The 19,525-nt window shown below is 38.1% G+C and overlaps 1 pseudogene; it reads right to left on the bottom strand.

Moving 5' to 3' along the window:
- Window positions 1-7,054: 7,054 nt before the first annotated feature.
- LOC112640000 (NADH dehydrogenase [ubiquinone] 1 alpha subcomplex subunit 1-like) lies at window positions 7,055-7,298 on the bottom strand (annotated as a pseudogene).
- Between the last annotated feature and the right edge of the window lie 12,227 nt (window positions 7,299-19,525).

Below are 19,525 nucleotides of genomic sequence, written 5' to 3'. Positions count from 1 at the left end.
TATAGTTAACAACACTCCATTGTGCACTTAAAAAATTTTTAAGAGGGTAGATATTTTTAAGTGTTCTTATAATAATAGCAATAATAATAACTATGAGAAATCTGGGAAGGTGGAAGGTATCTGTTCTCTCATGCAAGAAGAAATAGTTGTGGGAACAGGATATATTGCCAGAGAACTCACATATGGGGGATGAGCCCCTTTCTCTATTTCCCACATGAGTCTAGATGAGTGTGAGATTGGAATTGTAATCCAGGTAGGTAAAATTTGGTCTAGTCACTTTTAGCTTGGCAATTTAGCAGATGTCCCATTGCTATGTGGGTAAACCCCTGACAGACAAGCCCTTGTCTACTCACCCAAGAATTTCCATCTACTTTCCAGAAGACAGATTGTGCACTATTGCGGTGGTCGGTTTTGAAAACATAATGCCAGCCGAGGGAAAGAGTAATATTCAAGTGGTGATCTGGGAGGTATAGGGAACAAAAAGCAGTGAGTGGAGGTGGCAGATTGCCTTTATGTGTATACTGCATTCCAACTTTGTCCTACAAGGCATCCTGAAAAATGACAACAGAGAGTGGCTGCTCTTGGACAGAAAAATGTTTGAGTGGAGAACAATGGGACTAGAAGATACCTCTATGGGGTCAGATTTATGAGTGATTCTCTGTTTTGAGGAATACTCCTCCTATTTCTCAAGCTCACCAAGAGGGCCAAGGTGCTTGGCCTTCCCCCCAAGTCGATAGCACTAGCTGAAATAGTGGACCATCCCAAGGAATAAAGACGAGCTCACAGGGAAAATTATGAGACAAATGTCAAACAGGCAACCATTGAAACAACATTTAATAGATAAAACAAAAACTAGTTAAACACTAAGATCATAACTTTTTAATTTTTTAAAAGATTTTATTTATTTATTTGAGACAGAGTGCAGAGTGAGAGGGAGATAGAGAGCAAAGTGTGTAGTGGGTGGGGGATCTCTCCTGATCAGAAGGAGAGAAAGAAGCAGGTTTCCCATGGAGCAGGGAGCCTCATGTGGGGCTCAATCCTAGGACTCTAGAACCACAACCTGAGCCAAAGGCAGATGATTAACTGACTGAGTCACCCAGGCAACCCAAGAACATAAATTTATTTATTTATTTATTTATTATTTGTTTATTTATTTATTTATTTATTTATTTATTTTTAAAATGTATTTATTCAGAGAGAGAGAGAGAGAGAGAGAGAGAGAAGCAGAGACACAGGCAGGCTCCATGCAGGGAGCCCAATGTGGGACTCGATCTGGCATCTCCAGGATCATACCCCCAGCTGCAGGCGGCGCTGAACCGCTGCACCACCAGGGCTGCCCAAGAACATAAATTTAAAGGAAGCATAATGACTATCCTTAGAGGGGTGAAGGAGAATATTGGCAACATTTAATCATATGCAGCTAAATTTTAGTTAATACCAGTGTGTTAGTGAAGAGTAGCCGAGACAGGCCATCTGGAGGAGAATGAGTGCATGTCAGAGTTCTTATCTTGTATGAGAAGGTGTAAACTTTGATGATCTTTAAACATTTGTATGGGAAAATAACTAAGTATGGTTTCCATTATTTAAGAGTAACCACCAGAATAATGAATGAGTTTTAAACAAGTAAGATAAATTTATATATCAAAAGGAAAGTAAGAGAAGATAAGAAACAAAATTAAGGATGGTAAATGGAAAACATAAATTAAGATGGTGAAAATAAGTCCTATTAAAACCATAATTACAAAAGACATAAGTGGGCTAAATAGTCTGTTCCAAAGGTGTGTAGGTTGAATTTTGAAAAAGATTTCAGTTTATATTTATAAGCAATCTCAGTTTATTTTTATATAGAGACACATGAGACTAAAAAAAAGAATATAAGAAGATTAAAAATAAATGAATGCAGAAACATACATTAGAATTAAAAGTAAGCCAGTGTAGCAATTACATCAGACAATGGTAAGATTTTTAAGGAAAGAAGGAAAGGTGGGATCCCAATATGAAGGAAAGATGAGATTTTTTTGCAATAGAGTTAAGGAACTATTTAAAACTAATATTTGTTTTCCCTTGATATAAAGAACCTAGAAGATAAAAATCCTGAATCTATTGAAACCTAATAATATGGCCTTAGCAAATATAAAATCAGATGCAATCATAGGGAGAAACAGATAACTATACAATTATAGTTAGATTTAACACATCCTATTTTAACTTGGCAAATCAATATCATAAGGCAAGCTGTACCATAAATCTCTCAGCACTAAATAAATTAAAGGCAAAAGACAAAGAACAGCAAAAACAAACAAAAAATAGTTGAGCTGAACAACAGAATCAAAAGCTGGTTCTTTGAAAGGATTTAACATAGACAAAGCTCTGGTAAAATCGATCAAAGAATAAAAAAAGAAGGAACAATCTTTTTAATGTACAAAATGAATAAAGGAAATAATTTCCAAAGAAGTGCTGATGGGGTGTGGCAAAAATGGGAGCTCTCCTGCTCATCTGCTAGAAGTAAACACTATCCTAGCCATTGCTTTGAAAAAATCTGGTAGTGTCTAATGAGACTGAGTATATAGATATCGTACAACTCAGCAACTCTACTATTCTTTTTATATTCTCCAAGAAATCTGCCCAGATATCCACAGAGATATGGACATTATAGTAAAGAATCAGAAGCAACCCAGGAGTTCAACAGTAGGAGAATGGGTAAATAATGTGTGTAGAGGATGGAATGCAATGAAAACAGAAGGAGAAAGTATATCCTTGCATACATGGCAGCAAAAATAAATGTTGCTGTGAAAAGAGCAATGCGTAGATGAGATTTATTGCATAATGAGCATGCAAATAAATTAAAACTCACACTACCAAGAATACCATATATGGATGAACGCATGGAGATTCATTCACGGCAAGCAAAGTGCAAAGACATGTAGCAAATGGCAGTGGTTTCCATGGTGGGGAGGTATGGAATGGGATCAGGGGTAGGGTTGAAAAGGGGAAAGTTCATGCTAAAAGCGAGCCAGTGTTCTCTCCACTGATGCTAATGTTCAAGGATCAGGCATATGACAACTGAATTCTTTTTCCTCAGGGCCACCCTTCAAAAGAAAAAGAAGAAGGGGAAGGAGACAGAGGAGAAGAAGAAGCAGAAGGAAAAAAAGCTCCTTCCCTCAAATATGTAGCCTTTGTTTTGCCTTACTGCCACACTATGCTCAACCCTCACAATATAAATCAGGAGGAATGCCATCTCCCTGATTTGTCCTCCCTGCACACTGATTGACAAAATTCCAGTACTAAGAACTACCATTTGTCCAGTGGTAGTTTTAAAAAGAGAAGTCTCATAGATTATGTCACTGGATCCATGCAATAACTTGCAATACAGGCAAAGAAGACAGCATTACTAGTAGGCTCATTTGATAGAGGCCATTGGTTTTCAAGGGGGATTAGGGATTTACCCAGATGCACACAGCTGGCTTTAAACCACACCACATCTTTTTCTTCTTCCACGCTGCCTCCATATATCCTGGTAGGCTGGGCAACAAGCAGATTCAGTCTTTGTACTTTGACTTGTCCAACTCTCCAGACTTAGTTCTTTGCTGCAGTTGAATTAACTCCCATTTTTATACTACATTCCTCCCCTTTCACCTCCTATATATTTATTTGCAAAATATTTATCTGCAGATAGTATTTTTGGAGTGTCTGAGTTGTATTCAAATGGAGATTGCTCAAAAAATAACTTTTGGTGTGACAATTTGCAACTAAGTGAATTCCCTGGGACTCAGCCTGTCATCTGCAAGATAAGGGTTGAGTTCCATGAAAATACCTCTTTTAGTTCTTTCATTTCATGAATCTAGGAATGTAATCTTAAAGACACACTAAAATCAGCCTCTTTCTTGATTTTCGAGCCTGTAAACTTTTTTCATTCTCCAGTCTCTGTTGCTTCTGTATCATTATCATTTAATGTAAAAACAGTATGTTTTAGTAAGAACAAAAAACCCAATACCTTGAAATGAATCCTCAAATTGTATTGCAATTTTCTCTTACTAAAGTAATTCCTCCTACACTTGCCTTCTGTGCTTGGGGACAGATAGACGCAACTATACAAAGAGCTATAAAGCACTTTGTGAGAGTTTGAAGGTGGCTCTTCCTCCCCTGCTCTTGGGCTCAAAGGAGCTGGAACGTGGGTACATGGGCACAGGTCCCCCAATTGGCCTCACTACTAGCTCTATGGGACAATATATGGCATCTGCTGTTTTGAGACACCTGCCATTTCTTTTCCTCAGTTTCATTAAAAATTCTACTTGAAACTGAGAATGAAACACAGTTACAGGCCAATCTCCACCTTTTACTTCAATCACAATGTCTATTTATTGGGTGATTTGAGGCACAATGGAATATTCATATGGAAAAAATGTCAGATATGCTATAAAGGGAAGCTAGTATTTCTCAAGTAAACAAAAACCGTAATGACAATATGTAATAAATTGTAATTTATGCAAACCCAGAAGCACTCACATCCTTGGCATACATTTTTCTGTTCCACCTAGAGGATATTATATCTGTCTGTTAAGACATGATTTAGCATTTAGCAAGGAATTTTGGTACTATCAAGGAAAACAGGAATTTCAATAAAAGCCAAGATCTTATAAGAAGCAGGTAGTTCCAGTCAACAGGGAGTTTAGATGATGTCAGTAGGGGCTTGAATCCTGGCTGTGCACCTTATTGGCCATGTGGCCTTGAGCAAGTCAATGACCTTTCTTTTCTTAGATTTTTCTCATCTAAAAAAGAAGATAATCACATGACCTACTTTATGGAGACTTTGCAACAGGTGAGTGAGTATATGTAAGGCATTTAGAAGAACACTCAGCACATAGAAAGCATTGGATTGAAATGAGCCATGTTCCTTTGTCATTGCTATTTTTCTTATTCACCAGGAGACATCAATCCTTGTTTTGGCAGAGATGGGTAAACGATGGAATTACTTATATGAAATAGGATACATTCCCACTTATATGCAAGTATCAGTTCGTTCATTTTTACTGTTGTGTGGTATCCCATTGTATGAGTATACCAAAATGTGCTTGTCCATTCACCAGTTGCAAAATATTTGAGTTCTTTTCATTTTTGGTAATTATGAATCAGAAACCTCTCATCTCAGGGTTTATACAATGACAAACATTTGTAAGAATATTTGTTAGTTTCCCTGTGGAAAAAATCAGTAGGAGCTATTGAACTGGACCTTGACGCAAGCTTCCCTTAGTCTATATTTTCCAACCAGGTCAGCCCTCCATGAACTTGACACTCATCTCATTATCCAGTGTTTAAAGTGATCCAGTTTGATTGTCTTCCACAGTTTCTTTTTGTTCATCTAAATGGAAATAAGGACAAAAAGGAAAAAGGTGGCTTAGACTATAGCAATACAGACAATTTCTCAAGTTTCCAGCTTACAATGAATATTTACTGCTACGATTTCTGTTCTCTTGCTTCATTTTCTCACTTTGCTAGGATTCAGTACCTGTGTGGGTTATAAAGTGCCTTTCCCATTTTCATTTGTAATGTAGATTTTTAAATTCTTTAATATTCTTCAGTTTTATATAACCATGCTGTTTTGTGAATATTTTAGTAAGCGATTCCTTTTCAAACTTATTTTGCAAAGATATGCTTTTGCTTTCTCATTAACATTAATAGACTTTTGGTGGCAAAAACCATCCATTATATATAGAATTGCCAGTTTCTATGCATAGACTGAGAGATTTTAGCCTTATTAAAAAGTTCAGTGTAAAATGTTGGGTCTTTTTCCTTACTTTTTATCCATGATTATTCAACTAGACCTTAACAGATCATTCTATTTCTGTGCTTGGGCCTTCAGTGTGTCTGTGGGATTTTAAGACATGTACTAAATGAATGTGAGGAAGTTCTGATCACCAGAGGATAAGGCTGATGGCAGGCGTGGGGATGGGGGTGTGTGGAGATCTTTAAAGCAGCACCTGCTTGTCTTCACAAACTACCTTCCCTGGGCTTCCTTTCACATTTGCTGAGATTTTCAAGAATCCAACATCATTTTGAGGCATCCTTGTTGTTGTGCCCAAGATTACGTATCCAAGAAACCACCAAGGAGCCAACACTGATGCAAACACACGAGGGTTTATTTACAAACTCAAGCTTGGGTCCAAGTATACCCGACACAGCACAGCACAGAGGAGCAGGGATTTGGACTCCCGAGGTGGGTTCCTGCTTAGTTTTATGGGCTGGTCTAGGGGACCTCCAGGAGGGGTCGAGGAATTTCTCAAGTTCTGTTTACATTCTGATATGCTGATATATCCAGCAATGGTTTCAAAACACAGGGTACCCTAATGAGGTCTTCTAATCTTTATATCTTTCCTTTGTTGTACCACAGAAGGAGTGCTTCTTTCCAGCCTCTCCACCTGTGCCTTCAGGGTCTGCTTCTCTTGGCCTTTCCATGGAAATGAGCCTTTTCACACCTGAAATTTTCTGTCTCCAAACTCTGTCCCTAGCGATGAATTAAGGGCACTTTTCATGTTTCTTTATGCATCGACACTCAGATGTGAGAAGGTATATTCTTTTGGGTACAGGGATTAAAAGAAAACTCTCAATTACTTTTCTTGATTTGATTACATCAGTGATTGAGACAGTTTATGAAAAGTAAGAGTCACCCTCTTTAATGTATGATTCTGTCCGTCAGCTTTTATAGTCATGTAGCCACCAACACGATTAAGATCCCAGCTAGTCCCATGAACCCAAAAAGCTGTTTGATGCCAGTTTGCAGCCAATCCTCCACCCAGCCTCACCTCTGACAATCCAAATCTGTTTTCTTCTCCTAGTTTTTCCTTATATATCATATAAAATGATTCATAAAGCATTAGTCTTTTGAGTCTTCTTTCTTTTTTTCTTTTAACTTTTTCATTGTTTTTGTAAAGCTCCTCATTAATACACACTGTATACCACATACATACATGCATACATACATGATACACTGCATAACCTTCTAGCAGGAGTAGATGAGCCTAACCCAGTTATTTTTAATAAATAGTAGAATGTTTTCTTAATGGATAGTCTCCAAACCCTTTGACACATAGTAATGATTAACTCTAGAGATACACCTATCTCTTCCCATCAAACTCCACTGATGTGAATAATGGACAAGTCTTTTTGCCTTGATCCTGTTAGTGAACCCATGGATCTATTGCACAGTGGCTACTACAGGGATGAGCAAGCACATGGCTAATCCCAGGCAGCATCTTCAACCACAGTGCACCATGGTTGCCAGGAAATCTTCTTTCTTTCATTTAGCCTCATGCATTTGAGACTCACCTATAAGATTGCATGTATCAGTAATTAATTTTTTAAATTGTTGTGAGGTATCCCATGTTGTGATTGTACCAGTTTGCTTATCTACTCACCAGCTGAAGGCCATTTGGGTCATTTCCAGTTTTGATCATTGTGAATGAATCCACTGTAAACATTCATTTGTTGTGAAACTCAGTTTTCATTTCACTTGCATGAATACCTAGTTGTGCGATCTTTGGGTCATATGGTAAGTGTGTGTCTCACTTTATAAGAAATTGCCAAACTGTTTTCCAAAGTGGTTGCAACTTTTGCATTGTCACTGGCTTTGTATGAGTATTCCAGTCACTCTACATCCCTGCTTGGTATTAACAATTAACAATTTGTTGGTGTTGTTTGAAGTTTAACTCTTCTAATAAGCATGTAGTGTTTTATCTCACTGTGGCTTTACTTTGTTTTTTTTCTACTGACTAATGATGATGAAACATGTTTTCTTTCTTTTTTTTTGAAACATGTTTTCATGTGCTTATTTTCCGTACATATATTTCCTTGTTTAAGTATCTGTATAAATCCTCCTCCCATTTTTATTTTTTTATTTTTTATTTTTCCCCCTCTCCCATTTTTAATAAGGTGATTTATTAATATTTAGTTTTGAGAGCTCTTTATATCTTTTATACACAAATTCATTACCAAATATACTCTTCATAAGTATTTTCTTCTGGTCGGCAGCTTGCTTTTTAAATTTTATTAATGGAGTCTTTCAGTGAAAAAGGGTTTTTATTTCTGATGAAGTTCAATTAATTGATTTTTATTTTTTCATTAATGGCTCATGTTTTTGGTGTTTAAGAAACCTTTGCCTAAATCAAGGTCACTGGTAGTTTTCCTGTGTTTCCTAGTAGAAATGTGATAGTTTTAGATTTAGGTTATGGGTTAGTGTTTGTAAATGGTGCAAGGTCTGGGCATTTTTATTTATTTATTTGTTTATTTATTCACAGATATCCAATGGTTCCAACACTATTCGTTGAGAAAACTAGTCTTTCCCTTATTAAGTTACCTTTGCAACTTTGTTGGAAATAATTTGATCATTTACATGTGAATCCATTTGTATGCTCCCTATTTTGTTGAATTGATTTATGTGTCTATCTTTTTCGTCAATACTAAATTATCCTGATCACTAGAGTTTTATAAAAAGGCTTAAATTTAGGTCGTGCTGAGTCCTTAAACTTTGTTCTTCTTCTTTTATTCTACTTTTTAAAAAATTATTCTACTTTCTTTGCCTTTTCGTATGTTTTATAATCAACTAATCAATTTCAACAAAAATTTCTTCTGAGATTTTGAGTAGGATTGCACTGGATCTATAGAACAATTTTAGGGAAATTGTCAATATGGAACCTTCTAATTAATGAGTACCATGTACCTCTCCACTTATTCAGTATTTTCCCCATATTTTCCCTCTGTTTTGCTGTTTTCAGCATAGAAATCTTGCATATCTTCTGTTATATTTAAAACTAAGTATTTCATTTTAGGTTAACTGACTTCATCATTTTCTGTTATCACCATTGTTTCTTGAATTTTTTCATTTGCTTTCTCTACTTTACTTTTCTGTTTTATTTCCCTCCCTCCCTTTCTCTCATACCATCATTAGAATCATTTGTGCATACTATTTCATAAGCTTTTTCCCTATAACTTTATTTATTTATTTTTTTTATATCTTTATTTTTAATGCCTCCATCCTTCGAAAATTTGCAACTATTTACTTATGCCAAACACTTAAGTTTTAACTAGTTAGTGAAACCAGTGAACCTCTTTGGGCATATGACTTTTTAAAGAGGACGTATCTTTGTTCCTTATTGAAAAACTTTTGATGGCAAATCATTTAAGGGAAAGCTCATGATTAATCTACTCAATCATAAATATATGGCAATATTAAGAGTTAAAAAATGTTGAACTACATGAGAAGACAATAAACTGAAATATAAATTATCTGTATACATGTACAGTGTTGCTAAGGCCTTCTGTTATTAACTAGATTAGAGTGGCACAGTGTTTCCACAGGATTTTCCCATTTGACTTTTATCCTGGAGGTATAGAAGTCATGAAGTGTTTCTTATGTGACTATAATCCATTTAGCTCTTCTCCTTTTGATGAACATAAGGGTGTTCTATTTGTTGCCATCTGCCCCAGCAAGCACTTTTGTGCTTGTTCTTAGGCACAAGTATAAAGATTTTTCTTCAGTATATTGTTTCATGCCCCATATTTGGAAACTTTCTGTTTAATTTTATTAGGGGTAAGCAGCATGTGGGTATTTTTTCAAACCAATCTGATCATCTCTCAAGTGGATGATTTCAGTTCTCTTACATGTTGTGGCAGGTGCTGTTGCTGCCACTTCCAACATCACCTCCACCATCCTGAATGCTCCTGAGCTGAGGCACGTCCCTGGAGGCTGATGTCCTCAGCTCACATGTCTGTGTCCTCCTTTGTCTTTCCTTGTAGACCTTCTTAGGTGCTGTAGGCACTTGCTCTGCCAGAGACAAGTTCAGTGCTGAAATGATGGGAAGTCAAGCCACAGGGAGGCAACTGTGGTCAGTGGGGTGGTGGCTCAGTGCTTCCACTACACAATGGGAGATTCTGCCTCTAGGTTCTCACAGTTTGAGAGGGTCCCCACTTTGACTGAACCCCAAGCTCCCAAACACCCACCAGCTCACCAGCATACCTTTAATGGCTTTCTTATATTTCCTTACTTACATACACTTGCTGGAATCATCTTCCAAACAACTACGCATGTCCATCTTTGTAGTGGGCTATACTTTGGAGGGGTCCACATTCAGACCATTCTGTTATGAATATTATCTCCTTATTTTCATGTTGTCTGTCTACTTAGCTTTTTATATTCTTCTGCTGTTTCTGTCTTTTGCTGGGTTGATCTGGTGGTTTTGTTTTTGCCTCATGTCTTTCTTCTGGTCTGCAATCTACAGATTACATTTCTATTTCTTCAACAGTTGTGTTAACTTTTTAAGACATGTACACAGATATGAAAATTTCCAACAAAATCTAAATGTATTCTTATTTGTTTTGTTTTCCTCAAAAATAAAAGAACATTGGGTTGCTTTACCATTCCCTCCACCACTTCTGTAATTATTTCATTTCATTTTGATTGTTAATTGCTGTCAGTAATTTATCATTCTGATTTTGTCTATGCTCTATAGTGGATGAAATTAATCACTGTATTTCATCAATTTCTATGCTAATCATGATTTCTCAAGTACCAGGTTTACTTCTCTGCTTTTTACATGTGTACTTTAATAGTTTTGGACTATTATGCAAATATTATTACTATTATTACTTCAGGAGTGGTAATAAACTCTTATTTTCACTCTCTGAAAATGTCTTTTCTTTCCTGTTACTTTAGAATGATAATTTTTTAATCTGATGTTATACTTTCCCCTTAGTTCCTGAAGATATTATTGTCTTCTGGCATCAGTTGTCATTCATTGTCATTGATGAAATATTAACTTTTCAACTAATTGCTGGTTTCTCTGTAGGTAATCAGTACTTTTAGTCTGGCATTTTTGAAGATTCTCTTTTTTTATTTTTTATTTTTTACTTTATTTTTATTTATTTATTTTATTTTTTTAAATTCAATATATTTTTTTAAATTTTTATTTATTTATGATAGTCACACACACAGAGAGAGAGGCAGAGACACAGGCAGAGGGAGAAGCAGGCTCCATGCACCGGGAGCCAGACGTGGGATTCGATCCTGGGTCTCTAGGATCGCGCCCTGGGCCAAAGGCAGGCACCAAACCGCCACCCAGGGATCCCGGATGATTCTCTTAATACCACTTACATTTTACCTTTATGTCATGCATGATGTGTGTAGAGATCTTCTGTGTCGTTTTCATATTTCAAATGTCTTATCTGTCTTCTGCATAATAGATACATTTCAAAAATATTCTTTAATTCTTTAATTTTTAAAATGTGTTGCCTAAGTGTCTTTTTTAAACTGGTCATTTTCTTTCTTTTTTAAAAAGATATTTTATTTATCTACTTGACACAGAGAGAGAGCAAAGCAAGGGGAGAAGCAAGCAATGGAGAGAGAGAAGTAGGCTCCCTGATGAGTAGAGAGCCCTATGTGGGGCTCAGTCCAAGGACCCTGGGAACATGACCTGAGCTGAAGGCAGGTGCTTAATCAACTGAGCCACTCAGGCACCCCTAACTGGGTATTTTCTAATTCACAAACTATTTTGCTTTAATTTCTAGGGATTTAAATAGATTCTTTTTAATGCTATTACTCTCCATGTTGTTTAAGAATCTCTCACTTTTTAAATAGTTGTTATTTTTTACTTTAACCTATGAGTATCAAACATAACTTTATTTTAAAGCCATGTTTCATGTTTTAGAGTGATTTTTATTTCCTCTGGGGTCATTTCATTTCCAAGTTGTTGATCTGTGGTGTGTCACTCTTAGCATCGGTGTTTCTCACTTTAGATTTGCAGGCTCATCTAGTCACTTTCTCTCCCTCCTGTCCATTCCCTTCACAGTCCTTCCCTCTTTCCACCTGCCTTAGCTAGTCATTTTGTGCATGCTTCTGCCTTGTTTTCCTGCAGCTCAGAATCTAGAACCAAATGTTGTCCTGCTGCTTCAGGTGTTCCTGACCTAGTTATAAAATAGCCTTGAGTTGCTGAGACTCAGGTCCTACATGTAAGCCAGTGTCACCTTCCTTGTGCCTTTCTAGATTAGCAGCTCGCATTGCCCACCACATTTGTTCCTATTGTCCTTCCCTTGTAGGAAGAGGAGTCTGATCCAACCCAGTTCAAATGGAGAGCTTAGCTTTAATCCCTAACTACTTAAGACATGTGCCCTCCCAGACACTTCTATGTACCCTCAGAGCTGGATAACAGCAGGTGCAGGTCAGCCTTAATTTCCCCTTTTCTGTTTCTTTTCCTTTTCTAGTGACAAAGATGTTTGTCCAACTTCTCTACTCAGTTATATTCTCCTAACCTTCTCAGTTGCATGTTCTTGGTTATTCTTGTGTGTTTGGTGATGATGGTGGTGGAACGAAGGAAGATTTGACATATACCACACCACTTGGGCCAGAAGCTCAGTTTTCCCTTCACCAAGAGTTCAAATGTAAACTGAATATCTATTCTAATGAGCACATATTTCAAGTGAGATAAATAAAAATTAATGAAAGGATATAGCATCAAAGTATAATGTTTTATAATGGTGTTTTCAAGACAGCTGATTTTTCAGGGTCAATAACAGGATGAGGGAAAGTCTGTAGGGACTTATGAGGGTTCAGTATTCTTAGAAATTCATGGTTTGGCTTACTGGCCAAGGCACCAAATGGCTTCAGGGGAATTTACACTCTGATTAGTGTAGAACTTTAAAAGATAAATCTGTAATGGCTGCAGAGAAGCAGCAAAATTAATGGCTGGCCATCTGGCTTGGTTTTATTAACCTATTTGTTCCAACTGTGCTTGTTGGCTTCTGTAGATAGAGTAAGATGAAGACAAACTAGCTACAAGAAATTTTTAAAGCACGTCTGAGATTTTTCTTCCTCTTTTCATGAAAGAATTTGTGTAAGACTATAGTTTTATGGAGATGTTTATCCACTTAACAGACATTGATGGCATCTATCACGTAGTAGGCCTCACAAAACACCAAGCAGGAAACAAGAGAGGCGCACAGCCTTCGTGTCCAAGGGCACCTTGGAGACTGCTCTCCTTTGGATGCTGGTTCTGCTTCATAGTAGCTTGTTTGTTTTCAAATTCTTAACTATGTGTTGGGAATTTTGGAAGAGTGAAACACAAATCTTTCCCAGGTGACTAGAAAGTTTTCTTTCTTTCTTTCTTTCTTTCTTTCTTTCTTTCTTTCTTTCTTTCTTTCTTTCTTCTCTGACTTCCTCCTTCTTTTCTATCTTTCCCTTCTCCTTTCCTTTCTTTTTTCTTCTCTTCTGCCTCCCTCCCTTCTTTCATAAAATATAATACACATGTTTATGGCTCCTTTGGTGAAAGAATTTAGGAAGGGGCTGTGTATCCAAATGCACAGTCCCAAATGCAGATCCAAGGCATCAAAACAGAGGCACCATGGCACTAATCAGCATCTCCCACCCTGAGTTCTGAGTTATTTGGCTGGCAAAATGCTCTTGAGGAAAAGGGAATCAACTAGTTATAGAGATAAGAAGAGAACAACATGAATGAAGAGGAGGAACAAGGATAGAAAGCCCACTACACCTACCACTCTTCTCACAAAATTTGAAATTCTTCCCTTAATAAGGCCTTTGGTATCTGATACTTACCTCAAAGAATGCCCATTAACACCCTATCCCATTCTTGGCCTCAATGGCACACTGGGTAGCCAGCAGGTAGAAGGAGGAGGGATGGAAAGGGTGGTCAACAAGGATCTGACAACATTAAGAGCTGTGACAGGCATGGGAACTACCTGTAGATATTAGGGCCATGGGGTCAGGGTATTCACAGGGTAGGGGTTTCTACAGGGCTGGGGTGCCCATGAGGCTGAGGTGTCCACAGCACTAGATTATCCACAGGGCCAGGGTGTCCATGGTGTCAGGGTGTCCACAGCACTGGGGTGCCCATAGGGCTGGAGTGTCCACAGGGTTGGGGTGCCCATGGAGCCAGGGTGTTGTGGGGAGCGCTGAATTTACATTTGGAAGTGCTGGATTTGAGTCTTCTTTCACTTACCAGATGCTTGTTGGGATGAGGCACAACCGATTTCAGTCTGTCTCTTTGCCTATACAATGGATAAAGCTATATAGCATTATGTGTAGATTAAACACTCAGGCTAAGTGAAAGATCTCTGCAGAAAATGAAAACAATCCAACCATGTAGTTTGGCCTCACAATTGTGGCAGTTGACATCCAGGTCCTTCATTTGGGACACTCATGTTGAATAATTCTTCATTTCTTTAAAAATAAGTAGTTTAGGGTCTTCCTTTTTGCTGTTCTTCCTGCTTTTATGTCGGACTTACTGATATGGCCTGGGAGAAATGTGGTGGCACTACAGGCTTTATCTCTAGGAGACTGGGAGCCAGATTTGTTTTTTTCTTTGGACTTCTTCAGCTCACTCTCCCTCTCTCTTTTTATCCCTTGTTCTAACACTTATCTTGAGAGGATGGACAACAATGGAAGAAAGGTCAGTATGGACAGAAAGAAGTCATTAATCCAACAAGTATTTAATTTGACTTCTACTATCTGTTAGGGATATAATGGCGGAGAAGGCATGGGTTTCAGGGAAGTCAGGGGGCAGGGAGGGGATAAATGAGGAAACCAGTAAGTAAGCACAGAGTTGCAAATGGGGGTACCTAGCATGATGAGGAAGCCAATGGTTTTCCTTTCTCTGCCATCTCCCTTTCTGGGCCTTGTTTATTTCTTGAGGGACATGAATTTGTGTAATGATAACAGTGACCACCATCTGTACCATTCATAGTGTGTGTCCAGCACTGTATTTTCCTCTGATCCTTTACTCCTCACCAAAATTCTACTGGGTGGGTGGCATCTTTATTTTCATCAGGAAATGAAAATATTAATGAACTTGAGTCATGTAGCTAGTGAGGAACAGAGCAAGAACTCACATCCATACTTGTCCCTGCTGCCTATGTTCCACACAGATGAGTTGCACAGATGTTTGTTTGGGAGGGTCCTAAGGTCAGTGCCCTGGGTGTATGGAGTTCTCCTGGGATACTATGATCATGGACAAGGTAGTTGTGTCCACTCATGAGGACTCTGATAGGCACCCCAGAGGGACTTGACTGCACATGGTACCAGGCCTCCTCTTGGATCCCCATGTGTAATATTTCCTGTGCATATATGCCTTATGCTGTTGTTTTTGTCAATCATGTTTTCAGTTAGAATGCTGGCTAGGAAGGATTCCAAGTGATGCTCTGCAGTCCTGCCTCTATAACAACCACTGTCATGTGTGTCTGTGTCTGCTATGTTGGGCAGTGCTTTGTGGGGTGCCCAAGGATCCCCCACTTCTCCTCTGAGGCACAGACAGGGGAAGAGTTTTCAGGTTTTGTTTTGGTGTAGATGTCCATATTTCTGTGAGCACCCCTGTGTGTGTATGTTTACTAAGTTTACATCAGCTGGCCTCAAATAACCCTCTTCTGACTGTAATGAGGCCACATTTTGTTTTCTCTGTGAATAAATGAGATCCAAAATTATCCAACATCTGCAGAGCTTGAGTTGGCATGATGCTACCTCCCCCTCCCTGTCCTTTCCAGAACAAAAACCAGTTTGCCATTTGCTCTCTGGATTCTTTTTGAAATGTTTATAGCAATGTTTTTTCCTAGAGAGTGAGCTTCATACTTTACAGTGTATTTTCCTCAAACATTTTTTTTTCCCTCAAACTTTTTAATGGCTTTGACAAAAGTTATTGAATTCAATCCAACTTAACAACTATTTACTGGGACCCCAGTGGGGGGTCCAGTAGACATTGGCTTGAGCTCCTCTAGGTAGCAGGTTCCCCAGGGCCCTGTCTTTCCTGAATTTCTGCCATAGGTACCAAGCTCCTCCTTGTATTCACACCATAGACAAATCCCACAACATCTCTTCCTTCCAGCTTTGCCCTCCATAAAATTAAAGGGTAGGCCATGGTGAACCATCTATAAGAGTCCTAGGATTCTGGATTTGTTTGTAAATCTTGCGTTGAATCTCTTGTAAATTAGATAAAATTTCTCCCCATCTCTTAATTCCATAGGCCTCTGGTGTCTTTGGATGTGTATAACAATTGAACAACTGTTTAGATTATGTCAAGGCATTGAAAATTGGTCAAAGATGCATGTGTGACAAAATTCAGGAGTAAAAAGTCACTTTTTGTAGGAGTGATCTCATAGATTTTTTCCATAAGTATTTCAGCTATTGTTTCCATATGATATAAATGATGTCAGCCCGTTTTGATAAGTTTACAGTTAATGTTGCTAACATATATGGATTATATCTAGAAGTTGATTTTTTTATAATTGTGTCTAACTCAGGTGTCAAATTGTTCTCATTATCCAATAACAAAAGCCCTACTAATTCATCAGAAGGCATAGGCTTTCACTTGGTACTAGATGTGGGGAGGAATTCACACTGCAATCAGGAATAATAAAAAATTTATTTAAACATTCAAGTGAATCATACTTTGAGAAAACTCAGCCTATGAAGTAAAATAATATTAAACCAGTTTAATAAGACATGAAAATCAGTATTACTTCTGGATCTTAAATGAGCTTCTTCTAAAATATTTAAAGTACATTTTGATTAAAAATTTTTTGAGTTTTAATTTTAGCTTTTCAGAAGTTTCGCCCATCTTTATTGAGATACAATTGACAGATAGAAATTGTATATATCTCATCCTATTTAACTTTACAGGAAAGGGATGCACTTTGTGACAAAAGCTAGACTTTATATTCTGTAGATTTTTACTATGTCAAGGTAGTCCACTACATTCTGCATGCCAGAGTAGCGAATTTTTACAGAGAGCATCACCATTCCTCCACAAATCTCACGAAAGCGTGTTAAAGGTTTGTTGTATGAAAAACTGTTCCAATTTATACAGAACTTTTGTTTCCTCAGGGTAGTGAGGATAATGCTGGCCTTGCATTGGTTTTCTCAAGCCTCCCTAGCATTAAAATAATCTGCAGGATTCCAGACCCACTAGATCAGAATCTCCAGAGGAGGACCGGGAAGCTGAACATATGGCAAGAACTCCAGTAAAGCTTATCAGCCAGAAAGTTCAAAAATGTGGTTTTGGGGTATTGTTTAGGCTGCAGATTAGCTGTAGCATGCACTTACACCCTGGGTTGGTTTTGATTGCAGATGACTCACCCTAACTTCATGTTGACCTGAAGGGAAGGATAATAAAGTCAGGTAGGACATTTGAGAGCAAACAGAATCCAGGGATTTCAAATGACTCCTTCTTTTCAATTCTGTCTTTAAAACTCAGAACACCTGCTTGTTAGAGTGAAAGACAAAATACACAATAATGGTATAAACAGGGCACTAGTGCTGGACAGCATTAAGGATCATCGGAGGCCAGACATCATGGAAAGTACATTCCAGATAGGATATTTAATCCCCTGAAGAACCCTATGTGCCCAAGGGAGCCAAGTGGTCTAAGTAACTCATTCATATTATCCAGTATATGAGAAAGATGAGATGAGAACTCTTCTTGGGTTAACTTCAATTTCCACAATATCCACTACAATAAAAAATGTTCCTAATAACATGACACTTATGGGTGCTTTGTAAGGAGTAGGACAATTTTACAAACATGACCTCATTAGATATCTGGCAGGATGTCTCTTCTTCAACCCACAAGCAAGTCATGCCATTCTTCACGAATGCTGTTGTTCTCACTGGGAACCCTCCTCTACTTTGTTTATCCAAATTCGACTCATCAGGTTTTGCTTGCTCAAGTCCTACCTCACTGCACTCTTCTCCATCTATTCTACTACTCACCTCTGAATCATGACAGCAGTACTGATAAGTTACCTGCACTGTAACACATGGTTTTACTGTGATCTGTGCTATGTATTTTGCTGTGATTGTTTTCATCTCTTTCATTCATTCATTTATTTCTTCTGATTGTAATCACTCCAGTGTCCCCAGTGATATTGTGAGCTATTTAAGAATCACCCTCATTTTCATGATGGATTTGCATCTTTCATAGCACCTGGGACAGGCTGGATTGGTACTTACTCTCTTTTTTGATAGACGGTCACTAATGCCAATCGACTTGAACAGAGCTTCCCAACCTTTGCACTAGGAATGACCCCCACATTTTATTGGTCCTTGGAACTGCAACAGCCCCAGGCCTATTGGCTCCTGCTTTCAGCAGATCCAATATTTATGCTAATGGGATGGACAAATATAATTTTCAATGGGCGCCACGAAAGCAAAATGATTGAAAAGGTTGAGAAGCACTGGGACAAGGACAGTCAGATGACCAGGCACATTCCTGGTCTTTACTCAAACAGGCCACAATTATATAGAGAAATTCAGAGGGAGCTAGAGGATGATAAATCTATTTTAAAGAACCATGTCTCTTGTAAAGTGCAAACTCCTACATGATTGTGTTTAAAAGGTTGGTATAAATAGCAAAACTAGAACATTCCATAATAAGTCAGACTAGCCCTAGAAATGCCTGATGGCTACATTTTCTATTAATGTAAAGTTGATTTCTAAGATAACTTTGTAAAGATATGGCTTTCTAAGCACAATATCAGTATTGATCATGAACTTGTAAGCAATGTCTCATTTTATATTGAAATTTTATGCAAATATTTAGAAAGTAAAATATAGGGTACACACAAAAGAATGTTCAACAGTGAGTGATCTTGGTCATTAGCAGTTTTCATATAATATAGGAGTAACTCAAAAGAATAGCAAGGGCAACAGGATGGGGCAACTTTGTGGGCACTGACATATTCCAGAACAGTGTCTGAAAGGCCATAATCAAGGTGCGCATGGGGCCTGCATGCCACGGCTTGAGAAAGAAATCACCTGGACTCAAGACACTGGGACTAGGGGTAAAGTAAGGCCAATGGCCAAAAGAACAGGCTTGAAGTCCTGTTCAGATTCATTCAACATGTGCACTAGGCATTAGGTGCTTTAACATATGTTAACTCTTAGGTCTTGCAACAGCCCTGGGAGGTACATATTAGCCCCCATCACAATTTTCTTAGGTGAATAGAACCAGGATTTAAAAATTCCAGCAACCAAGATCTGCAGTTCCCCTACAGAATAAACTGAATCTGAATAACCAGCCCAGTCAAAGCATTCTTGTATTTACTAATACCCGATCATGAGCACCCTTCACTTTTGAGTTGAGATGGTACAAGGTAGAGCTAATGCTCATACCTCCATCTTTATCAGTAGAGGGTGTCTTTCCAATGGCCCCTTTCTCACATCTGGACTAGGTGTCAGTTCACCCAATGTTCAATATTTAAAGTGTAGGAATCAAAATTTCTGGAATAAATTCTGATCTGGTTTAGTACCTAATATTTCATATAGGTCTTCAATTTCTCGTATTCCTTTCACCAGGTATGATGGACATCCTGGGGGATGAAGTGGAAGGATGAGCAATTCTTCTGAAGCTCTTCTTAGAAACCATCCCTTGAAGGTAAGCTCGGTGTAAGAATCTGTCTCATATCAGAAATGGCAAGTATTTATGGAACCCAGAGGGGCTCATGGAGGAGAGGGACACTGTCTTAGAAGGAATCAACT

The sequence above is a fragment of the Canis lupus genome, chromosome 34 (genome assembly GCF_003254725.2).
Source record: "Canis lupus dingo isolate Sandy chromosome 34, ASM325472v2, whole genome shotgun sequence".
NCBI lineage: Eukaryota > Metazoa > Chordata > Mammalia > Carnivora > Canidae > Canis > Canis lupus.
This window is presented reverse-complemented; position numbering and strand designations above follow the sequence as displayed.